The sequence below is a fragment of the Suncus etruscus genome, chromosome 2 (genome assembly GCF_024139225.1).
Source record: "Suncus etruscus isolate mSunEtr1 chromosome 2, mSunEtr1.pri.cur, whole genome shotgun sequence".
NCBI lineage: Eukaryota > Metazoa > Chordata > Mammalia > Eulipotyphla > Soricidae > Suncus > Suncus etruscus.
The window spans coordinates 46,591,577-46,605,752 of NC_064849.1; the positions used below are offsets into that span (position 1 = coordinate 46,591,577).

General features: G+C 32.7%; 1 non-coding gene across 1 annotated transcript; it reads left to right on the forward strand.

The window, feature by feature from the left end:
* The first annotated feature begins 11,766 nt into the window (after window positions 1-11,766).
* LOC126002191 (U6 spliceosomal RNA) lies at window positions 11,767-11,869 on the forward strand. Its single transcript, XR_007492959.1, has one exon. It is a non-coding gene; the product is annotated as a U6 spliceosomal RNA (small nuclear RNA).
* Window positions 11,870-14,176: the final 2,307 nt, after the last annotated feature.

Sequence of the window (14,176 nt, forward strand, 5' to 3'; positions counted from 1 at the left end):
AAATGTGTTGACATTCCATTCCAGAATGTCGTTCATAAACAGATACTTTATTAATCTGAATCAGCATTCATTCTTCGATAATAGTATTGCTGTATGCACCACTGTTAAAGGAAAACAATCCAATAAAAAGTAATGTGATTCTAAAAAACATTCAATAACAAATTCAGGGTGGCACATAAATAATAGAAAAAGTAATTATATTCAATATTTAGACATTGTGATAACTAAAGCTTCCTCTGATTTCCAGAAGCAGAACATGTTTTTCTTTTTATCTATTTATCTAATAAACAATATAACATTCTTCAAAGCTATCTAAAAACTTAAACCTATGAATTATGATTACTATTTATTGAGAACATTATGTCTATTAGATAGTGTTGAACTTTTTCCTTTAGAAGAAAAGATGGGGTGGGCTGGTGCTGAGGCGCGGCAGTAGGGCATTTGCCTTGTACTTGGCTGACATAGGACAGACCATGGTTCGATTCCCTGGTGTCCTTTATGGTCCTCCAAGCCAGGAACAATTTCTGAGCACAAAGCCAGGAATAACCCCTGAGTGTCACCGGAGGTAACCCTAAACGCCTCCCCCAAAATGGCTATAAATGGAAAATATATTATTGTTACTAACAAGCAGTCGTTTGTAAATAAAGGCTGTTTTTAGGACATTCTTGATTTCCCATTCTATACAGTAGTATTGAACCAGAGCAGCCATTTTTAAGTTATCCTGTAGAGATTCTTAGAATTTAGTTAATAAAAGTCACAGATTCTTAATGAGTGATGATAAAATAAATATGTAAGAAAATCTATTTTAAATATATTTTATAAAATACCCTACCAAATAATATTTCATATAGAAAAATTTATTTTCCTAGAAAAATATAGGACTGAGAAGTTTCTATTAGATAATTATATATAAGTTAAGTAAATAAACCATATATGAATATTTTTACTATTTAGTTATTTATTTGGGCTGGAAAGAGTACAGCATGTAAGGTGCTTGCTTTGCTCCTTACTTGCTAGGGAGTTTGGTCCCTGAACCACATATAATTTCCCAAACTCACCAGGAATGATCCCTGAACATATATTCAAGAATAAGCCTGATCATTACTGGATGAAGCTGCAAAACAGACAAAAAGAAAATTTTTGGGACTGGCACTGAGTGGTAAATAAGAGTGAGTTCAAAAGAGTGAGTTTGAACCCACCAGGTTTGTCTCATAAATCAACTAAAAGTTGTTTAAATGCTTTCTTATTGAAATATATATAGTGTCATAAATTTTAATTTTAACAAGTCTGAAATTTTTATTTAACACTATTGAAGCAAGAGATTTATCTGTATGCCACTACTCCCTAGTAAAAGCATGAATGCATCAATTAGTAATATACCTTATAACCATTGGTCCAGAGATAACTTTAAACTTGCCATCATGGTTTATTAATAATGCAGATTGACAAGTTCCATTGGTCTCAGTAAAAGCCATGAAACTATGGAATGGATTATAGAGCACAAAAATTTATATAAGCTGCAGATTCTAAAAAATATAGTTCGCGACCTTTTGAACTTTCTGTTCACTGATTTTCATTCAAAAACAGATTATTGACTCAAAAGAGAAAATACATCTTGATACCCCTGCTGAGAAAGGATGATTGGAGGTTGCATCTAGATTTTTTGAATCTCTATAGTGAGCAGTGTATGAATGTAATTATTCTTTCTTCAAAATTGTTATTATATGCTTCATTCTCCTAAGTAAGACTTATATTTGTAAAAAATTGTTCTCTGGTTGTCTATCATTTTCTGTGGTAAATGAATCATGTCTAACTTCTATTTGTGCATACAAACTAACATACATACACCTATAGAAGTTATTAATGATGTTCACCACACCTTTTATGGCCTCTATGGCATTCCTAAGTAAAACTTTTGGCCTGAGAGATACAAGATGCTATAATCCTTTTATAAATATAACATAAGATATTAATATAATGGAGATTATCTAAGTATACAGGCAAAACTACATGATAATACAATATATGATAATACGTTTTAGATTTAGAAAGTATGAAGCATTCACTAGTTTAGATATAAAACATTCTCTCAAAAATCCATGTTTTAGCTCTGTCCATTATTTTGCAGTTTGTAGTGTTCCATATGAGTACATCCTATCAGTTGGTTACAAAATGTCTCTAGGTTAAAAAGAAAAATTGGAAAAGTCCTTTGTGTGTGTGTGTGTGTTTATATATATATATGTATATATATATATGTATACATACATATTTAAATTTCTACTCAAAGTTTAATTTGCTGCAAACTGCTATATTTTTTCTACAGAGGAATCAGCTAAAGCACCACAAATAATAGATAAGAACTGAGAATAATAAAATAATAATAATAAATAAATCAATAATAGATAATAAATAAATATACAAGTTTACAAAAAGTTTAATAGTTAAAATATAGACATAATCTAATTCCATACAATTGTATTTAGAAGATTTTTATATGCTACCTAGAAATATATCCGGGCCGGTGAGGTGGCGCTAGAGGTAAGGTGCCTGCCTTGCAAGCGCTAGCCAAAGAAGGACCACGGTTCGATCCCCCGGCTTCCCATATGGTCCCCAAGCCAGGGACAATTTCTGAGTGCTTAGCCAGGAGTAACCCCTGAGCGTCAAATGGGTGTGGCCCAAAACAACAACAACAAAAAAGATATATAACAATTAAAATGATCATTTTAGTGGTTCTCAATTATAAAAAATGTTATTTAAGTTTGTAGTTCTTATGCACAGAATAAAATTTTATATTTTATTACAAAATTTTAGAATGGGGCTGGCATGCGGGGACTTGGGACAGACCCAGGTTTGATCCCTGGCTTCTGTTATGGTCCCCAGAGCCTGCCAGGAGAGATTTCTAAGTGCAGATCCAGGAGTAAACCTGAGCATTGGAGGGTATAGCCCCCAAAACAACAAACAAACAAAATATGAGAATGAATTAACAAATTATAAACTCAAATTATTAATTTTTTGGGAGGGCACACCTAGTGTTACTCCTGCTCTGAGCTCAGAAATCGCTCCTGGCAGGCTTAGGGGATCATTTGGATGGAACCCAGGTCCAGGACCTGGGTCAGCCGCAGGCAATGAAAACATCCTACAACTGTGCTATTGCTACAGCCCACGAATACTAATTCTTACTGGATTTAGGCATTAAGAATTTTTTTTTTTTTTGGTTTTTGGGCCACACCCGTTTGATGCTCAGGGGTTACTCCTGGCTATGCGCTCAGAAATCGCTCCTGGCTTGGGGGTACCATATGGGACGCCAGGGGATCGAACCGCAGTCCATCCTACGCTAGCACTTGCAAGGCAGACACCTTACCTCTAGCGCCACCTTCCTGGCCCCGGCATTAAGAATTTTATATTTAGGGTCAGAAAGGTAAATCAGTGGGTAGAATCTTGTCTTACATTCCGCAGACCAGGGTTTGATTCCCCATTACCTCTTTCCCCATATGATAACCCGAGAACTACCAGGATGGGTATCTGAGTGCAGAGCCAGTATTAAGCCCTGAGTATAGCTAAAACTAACCCAAACTCCAAAAATAAATAAAATATCAAGTCTAGAGATAGACTTGCCTCTAGGTTTAGAGGCAAGATATTCAGCCTTTCATGCTACCAACCCAGGTATGATCCTTGGCACCCTTTGTGGTCCTTTGAGCACCCCAACCTCTATTTTTAAGGAGAGACAGTAAATCATGAGTGCTAAAAATTAGGGCCTCTAAATACTGCCCCCAAAGAATAATACAGTTTATCATATTAATGCTATAATATACAAACATCTTTATGAAAAGATCAAAATCAAACTAGGTATTAGTATCAATTAAAATTGTATTGCACTAATTTAAATATTTTAGATCATAAACATTTTTACATTTCACCCATGATGATTGTAAACAAAATGTTTAATATATTCATAGCTAACATACTTTTTCAGGATAGAAAAAAAGTAATATAAACTTAAATGTCATAGCAGCATTCATAGTGTTACTAATAGAGAATTGGCAGAATAGTATGCTAAATAACTTTTGAATAAATCTGTTGCCCTTAAACTATATCCTAATACAAATGTTATTGAGATCTGCAAGTTATGAAAAATAGTACCTTTATATTCCCCAAAGAAAATGTTTTTCCAATGGATAAAATGCATATCTACAGTATTTTGTTATCATCAATTTTTGTTAATCAATAATAATTACAAATCATAATGAAACAAAACAAAAATGAAGACAAGTCTGTAAATTTCCAAATACTCTATAATGAATATATGATGTTACAAATACTTAGAAATTGTTAGCATAAAACATGAACATATGCTTTGAAACAGGAAATAATAATGCTTTTTCAACAATTAGGAATATGATATTTTTGGAGTTGCACTATTCAAACATAATTGAGTACAATCTGGAATGAAAATGTCACAGTTTCTATGAAGATAATGCTCAGTATGCTGGGACAAATCTGGTAAAACTTGTAAATGTATAATGAACAAACATGACAGTACAAACTTGAAAATTCACAACATATTTCATTGCCATTTCACATTGGAAGCACAATTCTTTTCAAATCAGGCTCCACAGAAAGTCTGCCACTTTGCACAATCATTCTGCAGTTACTGCAACAAGTACTTTTAGGATGACTATTCTTTATAGGTCAAATTCCACTTCCATGCAGTGGATATTTATAGTGTTCTACTTTCTTGTAGAATTGCTGACTTTGCGGGACTATGTTTAACTTGTGAGCTCAGATAACAGATCTGGTAGATAACATTCGTTTCAGCTGCTACATTTCACCTTTCTTCCTTCCTAGTTCATTTTTGTGAATCGTTATTTCTACTTGCACATATGTCACGTCTATCAATTTGGGAAAATATTTGTTCCCTATTTCTTTTTCTCATCCTGGAGCATGAAGCTTACTCTGAGAGACATAAAATGAAAATAAATGGTCAGATTACTACTCTATACTGTTGGTAAAAATAGACAGAGTCCAGATTGTGAGTTTTTCTTTCTTCTAAATCCTTAGGAAGAGGGGAACTGCATTCAGGCATATGCTAATAAAGTTCAAATGTATCAAATATAGATCAAAATATGTATGTATAAATCTTTCATATGTCAGTGTAGCATGCTTTACTCTAAGAATACCAGATAAATACTGGATCAAGCTTTGACGAACCTAGTGATAGCACAGATGGTAGGGCGTTTGCCTTGTACACAGCTGACCCAAGTGATTTCCCTGGCATCCCATATGGTCCTCAGAGCCTGCCAAGAGTAATTTCTGAGAGCAGAGCCAGAAGTAACCCCTGAGCTCTGCCGGTGTGAGCCAAAATATTAGAAAAGAAAAGAAAGAGAAAAGATATAATCTGCATTTAGACTATAAATAAATTTAGTTTTAAAGACATTTTGATTGATTTCCCAGAAGAAATATGCTTTAAAGAAGTATTATATATAATGAAACAAAAGAAACTATAATAAAATATGATTGTGCTTCACTACTTCTGTTTCATTTTGAATTTCACAATGAACCAAACATTACAACTCTGAGTTAGGCCCCTAGTGGGTTGGAGCCATAGCACAGCAGAAGGGTGTTTGCCTGCACAGGCCAACCTGGGATGGATTCCAGGCATCCCATATGGTCCCCAGTACCTGTCAAGATCGATTTCTGAGCGTAGAGCCAGGAGTGCTGAAGGGTGTGACCCAAAACTAAAATAAATAAATATAAATAAAACTATTTTAGGATGAATTTTAGTTTAATAATATAACAAACTGAATTATCTCAGAATGAGAACAAAGTTATATGAAATTCATAGGTGATAGGTTTATCCTCAACTTTTAATCAACTTAATTTACTTTGCAAAATAAATTTGAAATATTTATTATACTAAGGCATTACAGTATATATAATTATACATGGGCCCTAAAAATTCTTTGACATTATCAGTATAAGATTATTTTTTGAATGCATAAAAAGTAAAAATTAGGGGCTGGAGTGATAGCACAGTAGTAAGGTATTTGCTTTGCATACAGCCAATCAGGGTCTGACCTGAGTTCAATCCCCCAGCATCTCATATGATCCCCTGAACCTACCAGGAGTGATTATTTCTGAGCGCAGAGTCAAATAACTCGAGTGCCACCAGATGTGTTCTCCCAAAAAGCAAAAATTAAATATTTGGTAAATTTATATTCATTCAATAGATTTTGTATTGCAACCTCTTGATAATAATGGTATTATGAAAAATTGACTCAATGTTAAATTCTTCATAAATGTCATAAACACATAAAAATTTTTAAAGTATATATTAAAACAATACCCCACTCATTCAAGCATATATTTAAAATTGTTCCTTTTTATACAATTTTATCACAAGCACCATAATTGTATAGGTATCCTCAAATATGTTCTCATACTTTGTTAATATTTAATCACCACATTAAAAATGCACAAACCAATCTAATGTCAAACTATAAATCTCATATCAATTATAAATGAGATACTGGAGTAAATTTTGTCAACTAGTAGTTGAATGAATACTCTTAATATTTAATTTTTAACATTTAATTGTTCAATAAATGCCTGATAAAATATTTGTAGTTACTCAATAATATTCCCTTATATAATATTATAATACATTTTCAAAGGTATGCTCATGTCATTAAAAATGACTGGTCCCAAAGCATAACTCAAGAGGCTAGTATTCATATTTTGCATGTAGGCATACAGATCTGCCTTCAATCCTTGGTGCTATATGAAGCATCCAAAACACTAGTGGGATTGCTCTTAACAAAAGTCAAACAAAATGATGTACTTAATTGTAATTAAAGATTAAATAAAATTTATTTTTTTACTTCACAGATAAAAATATGCATTTGAATTCTAAAATTTGTCTAAATATGAATTATAGTACATAAATATATATAATATCCTTGATACCATAAATATATTTATGTGCCATCATAAATTTGACCAAGCCCATTAAATGCTTAACATTAATAGTGAATAATTATACATACAAAAATGTTGTATAATTATGAAGTGACAGTGTAGGTTCATTAATTGTAACAAATGTATCATGGATTATAGACTATGAGGTCCTCAAACTTTTTAAACAGGTGGCCAGTTCACTGTCCCTCAGACCATTGGAGGGTCTGACTGTAGTAAAAACAAAACTTACGAACGAATTCTTATGCACAGTGCATATATCTTATTTTGCAATGAAGAAAAAAAAACAGATACAAATACAATTTTTGGCCCACCGGCCTTAGTTTGAGGACCACTGCTAGATAATGAAGAGTATATGGATATGTGCGGCTGGTGAGATATTGAAGATCTCTGAATTTTCCTCTTAATATTTCTTTCTTTCATTTATTTCTTTTTATCTTTTTTCATTCTTCCTTTTTATTTTTCCTTCCTTCTTTCCTTCCTTTTCCTTCCTTCCTTCCTTCCTCCTTCCTTCCTTCCTCCTTCCTTCCTTCCTTTTCCTTCCTTCCTTCCTTCCTTCCTTTTCCTTCCTTTTCCTTCCTTCCTTCCTTTTCCTTCCTTCCTTCCTTCCTTTTACTTCCTTCCTTCCTTCCTTCCTTCCTTCCTTCCTTCCTTCCTTCCTTCTTTTCTTTTCTTTTCTTTTCTTTCTTGTTCTTTTCTTTCTTTTTCTTCTTTCTGTTTTTGGGACACTTCTGTGATGCTCAGGGGTTATTACTGGCTGTGCATTCAAAAATTGCTCTCGGCTTGGAGGAGCATATACGACTTCAAGGATTGATCCATTCTGGGTCAGCCATATGCAAGGCAAATGCCCTACTGCTGACTACAGCTCCTGCCCTCCTCTTAATATTTCTATTAAGATAAAACTAGTCTAGTTTTTGGAAGATGTTATATACATAAAAATCTAGAAGAGGGGTCAGAGCGGTGGTAAGATGTCTGCCTTTCCCTAGCTAGCCTAGGACAGAATGTGATTCAATCCCTCTGCATTCCATATGTAAAAGTATAACATAATGTAAATGGAATCTCATGACACCCAATATTAGAAATAAAACCTGAAATCCAAAAATAAAATGTGTACATTTATATTTTTAAAACCTATTTTTCCATTTCATACAAATATTTAACTGTTTATATTGTGATTTTAGCTTACTTACTATTAGTATAATAGTGATTAGTAATACTTATAAATAATAATACTTATACATATAACTATTATTTTTAATATATTATCAAATAGATTATAAGTAAAAATGCATATCATACACATCATTAATTTTTATATAAATACAACAGGACATGCAAGTGAGAATCTTTCCTTAAACAATCTTAGGAGGAAAAACTGATTGCTTTAATATAAATTTAGCTAGCTATTTGATAATCTAAAGAGATATTTGTCACTTGGGTATCTTTTATAATTCAGAAATATCCATACAATTAACATTTTTAGAATAATATATATCTTACTTTATAATAAAATTACCCTTTTTCTATTTCTGTGGATTTATTCTGTCACTAGACAGAATGATCATTTCCTATTGAACATCACCTATTGATTTTGATGACTTTCCTTTATCATTGGATATTTGAACAAAAGTTATAATGATTTAAGACCATTTTGAATCATTTTAATGAGAAGTAATGTATTTCAAAGACAATTAAACTTTCTCTAAAATTCTACAATAAATTAAAACACAAAACTGTTTTAAGACAGACTTCCTTTGTCTTCAACTCTGCTTTATTTTCTTTTCTTCTTTTCTTTTTTGTTTTTGACATAATCATTATAGTGTAAGAGATTTACTGAGTACTCATTCAATAATATTATAATTTATGTATTTAATTTGACCCTCTAGAAATTCTTATAGGTGAAGAAAACAAAGATAGAATACTACATTTTCTTTGCCCTGACATTTATGGAGTATTAGCCACAGGCACTTTTATAGATGTCTACTTATTGATAAACTGTTACCTTTATATGTGCTATTTGTGAATAATTATATGAAATTATTTCACCTAAAATTGTCACAGATTTTTATTTATTTATGAAAACTAACTTTACTGAAAATTTGTATGCATTTATAAGAATATTAAAAGTATACAACCATCATGGAAATGATAAAATTGAAAGCATTTTATTAGGATAAAGTGTTACACATTTTCTACATGTATTTTCTCTTCATCTTGGCAAGAATATGGCAAATGGACCAGAAAAAATAAAAATTTTGCACACAGTCAGTCATAGTTCACCTAAATAAATCTTTAGTGAAAAAATACTAAATGTCCTCTCAAACATTTTAATTATATATTAAAAACCAGTATCTTTACTGAGGGATACTTAATAGTCACAATCATTGAAAGTAAACATCTACATATAATAAAATCATGATGGAATATTCATGAGACACATAAATATGCAAATTTCAAACAAGATAGATTATATTTGACTGCTAATATTTTGTAAGGAAAGAAATCTTAACTGCTTCAACTTCTTTGGAGAGGGAATATTGCTTCAGCCAGTATTCAATTTTGTCATATTAAAATAGTTATGGGGGCCCGGAGAGATAGCACAGCGGCGTTTGCCTTGCAAGCAGCCAATCCAGGACCAAAGGTGGTTGGTTCGAATCCCGGTGTCCCATATGGTCCCCCGCGCCTGCCAGGAGCTATTTCTGAGCAGATAGCCAGAAGTAACCCCTGAGCAACGCCGGGTGTGGCCCAAAAACCAAAAAAAAAAAATAGTTATGGGTTGGGGCTGGAGCAATAATAGAGCAGATAGGGTGCTTGCACAAGGCTAACCCGGTTTTGAATTCCAACACCTCATATAGTTCCCTGGGCCCACTAAGAGTAATTCCAAGTGTAGAGTTAAGTGGAAGTCAAAACCAGTTTCTTTTTCTTTCGTTAAAGATAAATTAGTAAATACATATTTAGCTATTATTGTTTTATATTGATGAAAGAAAAAAGCAGTTAATAATTAACTTCATTGTCTGAAGTCTTATGATTTATCTATACCTATATATATACTTATTTAACTAGAATAAATTTTTACATCAATATGAATATATGGCTGAATGTATGGACTACTAAATGTCAAGTAGGAAATACAAATGAGAGCAAACCCTATTATATAAAATTTGGCTGGTTAGGCCACATTTCTAGGGAAGCAGTAAGCAAAAGAGATGTGTCTACCACAATTTTACCAATCTTTCTTGGAGGTGTTTCCATGTTATATGTTTTATATGTATGGTCCTGTATGCTGCTATCAGTGAGTTAGAATTGCAAATTAGAATTGCAAATAAAATATTAAAAAATTTGAAAAAGGATCTCTCTCTACCTTAAGGGAAGTGACAATATTTTTGTTTTGTTTTATTTTTTTGTTTTTTGTTTTATTTTGGGGGGCCACACCCATTTGATGCTCAGGGGTTACTCCTGGCTAAGTACTCAGAAATTGCCCCTGGCTTGGGGGGACCATAGGGACGCTGGGGGATCTAACCGTGGTCCTTCCTTGGCTAGCACTTGCAAGGAAGACACCTTACCTCTAGCGCCACCTCACCAGCCCCAAATATTTTTATTTATGAAAGTACTGTCAAAAATTAGCACATTACTTAATATACCATAAATAATTTATCCAGACAAATAAACATTTAAAGAACATTAAGATATAGACAACTGAGAAAATATTTTCAGGAGCATCAGTTCCTTCTCTGAAATCTGTATAAACCTTTATGTACTTTCAGGGTAATTTAACTAGTAAATCTCAAATGAACTTTTATTTATTTATTTATTTATTTATTCATTCATTCATTTATTTATTTATTTTGGTTTATGGGTCATACCCGACAGCACCTAAGGGCTACTCCTGGCTCTACACTCAGAAAACGCCCTCAGCAGGCTCAGGATTCGAACTACAGTCCTTCTGCATGAAAGGCAAATGCTCCACCTCCATGCTATCTCTCTGGCACCTTAAATTAACTTTTTAATAAATCTGTGCTTTCTTATTTTACAAATACAAAAAAGAAAATTAATCTGAATAAATAGGGTGCTGAATATCTATATTTTCTGTATATTAGAAGGTAAAGTCAAAATAAAAAATGGAATTTTTCTAATATTTATGTACTTTATAATAGTTCTCACTTAGGTGAGCCAACTTTTTGTTTTTTATCTCTTAATGTATTACTTTAGGTATAATAATTTCTCATTTAACTTTCTTGAAGGCAATAACAAACATACAATTTGGTCAACAGTCACATGTTAATGAAACTTTTAGGAGGTCTAGTAATTAATTATTTAGAGACTATTTAAAACATAACCAAATTTCTTTCTTTTCTTTTTTTTTTTTTTTGTTTTGTTTTTGGGCCACACCCTGCGGTGCTCAGGGGTTACTCCTGGCTGTCTGCTCAGAAATAGCTCCTGGCAGGCACGGGGGGACCATATGGGACACCGGGATTCGAACCAACCACCTTTGGTCCTGGATTGGCTGCTTGCAAGGCAAATGCCGCTGTGCTATCTCTCCGGGCCCCAAAATTCTTTCTTAACACAAAGGAAACCTAATATATTTTTTGTTTTATTCTTTATTAAATATTACATTACTGTTTTAAAGCAAATGATAAGAAATAGTGTAACCTCTTTGAATAGATATTTGCTCTTCATACCTTCCATGTAGAAACTTAAAATTTTAATTTTTTTAGTTTTTAGTTGAATACAATTTGTTTCATTATTTTTATGCAGTAGAAATGGAGAATGTGCACCGAATAAAAATGTGTTCTAGTGCTCGCTTCGGCAGCACATATACTAAAATTGGAACGATACAGAGTTAGCATGGCCCCTGCTCAAAGATGACACACAAATTCGTGAAGCGTTCCATATTTTTAAAAAAATGTGTTTTAAATGATAGGACTCAGGGTAAGGCTTTTGAAATTTTTTAATTGTAGTTCAGTCTCCTTTAAAAGATGTATATAGCCTGGAGAGATAGTGCCACTTGTAAAAAGCTTGCCTTGCATGTGTTCAACCCAGATTTTATCCATGCTACCATATATGTAGAAAACTGCCAGAAAGAATTCAGTAGCATAGAACTAGGAGTAATCACTGAGGACAATGAAGGAAGGAAATGAGGGAGGGAGGGAGGTAAGGAGTGAGAAAGAAAGAGGAAGGGAGAGAAGAAGGGAGGGAGAGAGGGAGGGGAAAAGGAAGAAAAAGATGAATGGAGGGAGGGAGAAAGGAAAAAAGAGAAGGCAGGAAGAAGGGAAGGAGGGAGAAGGAAGGAAGGAAGGAAGGAAGGAAGGAAGGAAGGAAGGAAGGAAGGAAGGAAGGAAGGAAGGAAGGAAGGAAGGAAGGAAGGAAGGAAGGAAGGAAGGAAGGAAGGGAAGGAAAGAGGGAAAGAAGGAAGGGAGGAAGAAGGGAAAGAAGGAAGGGAGGGAGGAAGAAAGGAAAAAGGGAAAGAAGGAAGGGAGGGAGGAAGAAAGGAAAAAGGGAAAGAAGGAAGGGAGAAGGGAAAGAAGGATGGGAGGAAGGAAGGAAGAAGGGAAAGAAAGAAGGAAGAGAAGGAAAGAGGCAGAGAAGAGGCATTTATGTATATTTATTTTTGTCATCACATTTATATTTATTAATACCATATATAAACTTTTTCTGAATAGAAGTTATTTTTAATGAAGTATAGCCTAAGTTTTTCTTGTTTCTCAGAAAGAAATCATGTGGACAGTTGATAAGCACATTAAGAAGTGTTGAGAATCACTATTGGGGAAATCTAAATCAAGGCAGCAATTAGATATCATCTCTAAACAGTGGAATAAACTTTATGGAAATGTTATATTAAATATGTTTTCACAAGATTGATTATTTTCTCTCACTCAATTCTCAATTCAATTTAAGTTATTAAATTTTAATTATGTGTCTCTTTTTCTCTATGATAATGTTATTATACATACTTTTAACATTAGTGAATAAGTATCATTATTTTGTAAATTACTATTCAATACGGTCAAGCAAATGGGTGAATTATAGAACTTATATAATTAATAATTTTATATAATTAATACAATTAATTTTCACTATTTAATTTTTCTCACTTCTAAAAATAAATTTGTTTCTTTTATCAGGGCAGTCATCTAAGATCATTTGTCTCTTGCAAGAAGAATGCTACCTTTATAACAGTAAATGGAGGTCTGTTAGTCTCTTTTCTTAGTCATCAACCTATTTTAATACGAAAGCTATTCATAATATATTTGTTGGGATGAAATAGCTTTCATTTCAGTTATTTTACAGATTCCTTATAAGAGGCTATTATACCCTTTAAAACTAATTAAGTAAACTCTTTACTTCAGTCACTATACTTTTAAATACTGAGATGTAAGTTTCTTTATTTTATTCACTTGTATAATTTCCAGTTCTTTAATTATTTGATCTATCTCATATATAAGTACATAATTTTCTAGGTTGTGTTAAGAAATTCTATTATATTAATTCTATTATCATAATTTCTTTTAATTTATTTTTGCTGTTAATTTTTGCTTTACTTTTTGGATAAAGTCCAGTGTTTAATAGGCCTAATCATTATGATAAAGAGATAGATATTTTTATGAAAATAATATGTATATATAAAATAAGTCAATTATTTTTATTAAGTATTAAAATTTATTTTAAGCTATCAATTAGTCTGTGGTAGAAGAAACTGCAGAAAAACTTAATTTAAATGAATTTTAGCTGAACTTTGTTTCCTGAGTTGCTATTTCTGGTGTCTGCTTGTTCTTCTTAGTGTTGTCTCATAATGGTTTCACTTAAAAACAGGCAGTTTTACACTTCTTTCTACAACCTCTATGTGCAACTTTTATTTCCCCTTTCTTCATTCCTGAAAGCTGAGGCATTTCACATTCATCATTCACAGGAAGAGAAAATGATACCAAATGGAAACCACAATTCTGATTTTCTCTTCTTCTCAGGATCTCAGCTGCACATGTCCTTACTGGCTTATTAGGAACCTGATAATTTCAAACACTCATTAAAATTTGTCAACATTATCCAGAGGGATTCATCTCAGAAATGTAGAGTAGAAACACATCACTCTTACACACAACAAAATCAGAAACAAGATAAACTGCACATTAAGTACTTATAATTAACTTATCAGAGAACCTGAGGTGTCAGAGAGTATATTGATTAGAGAAGCAATCTGAATTTTTGC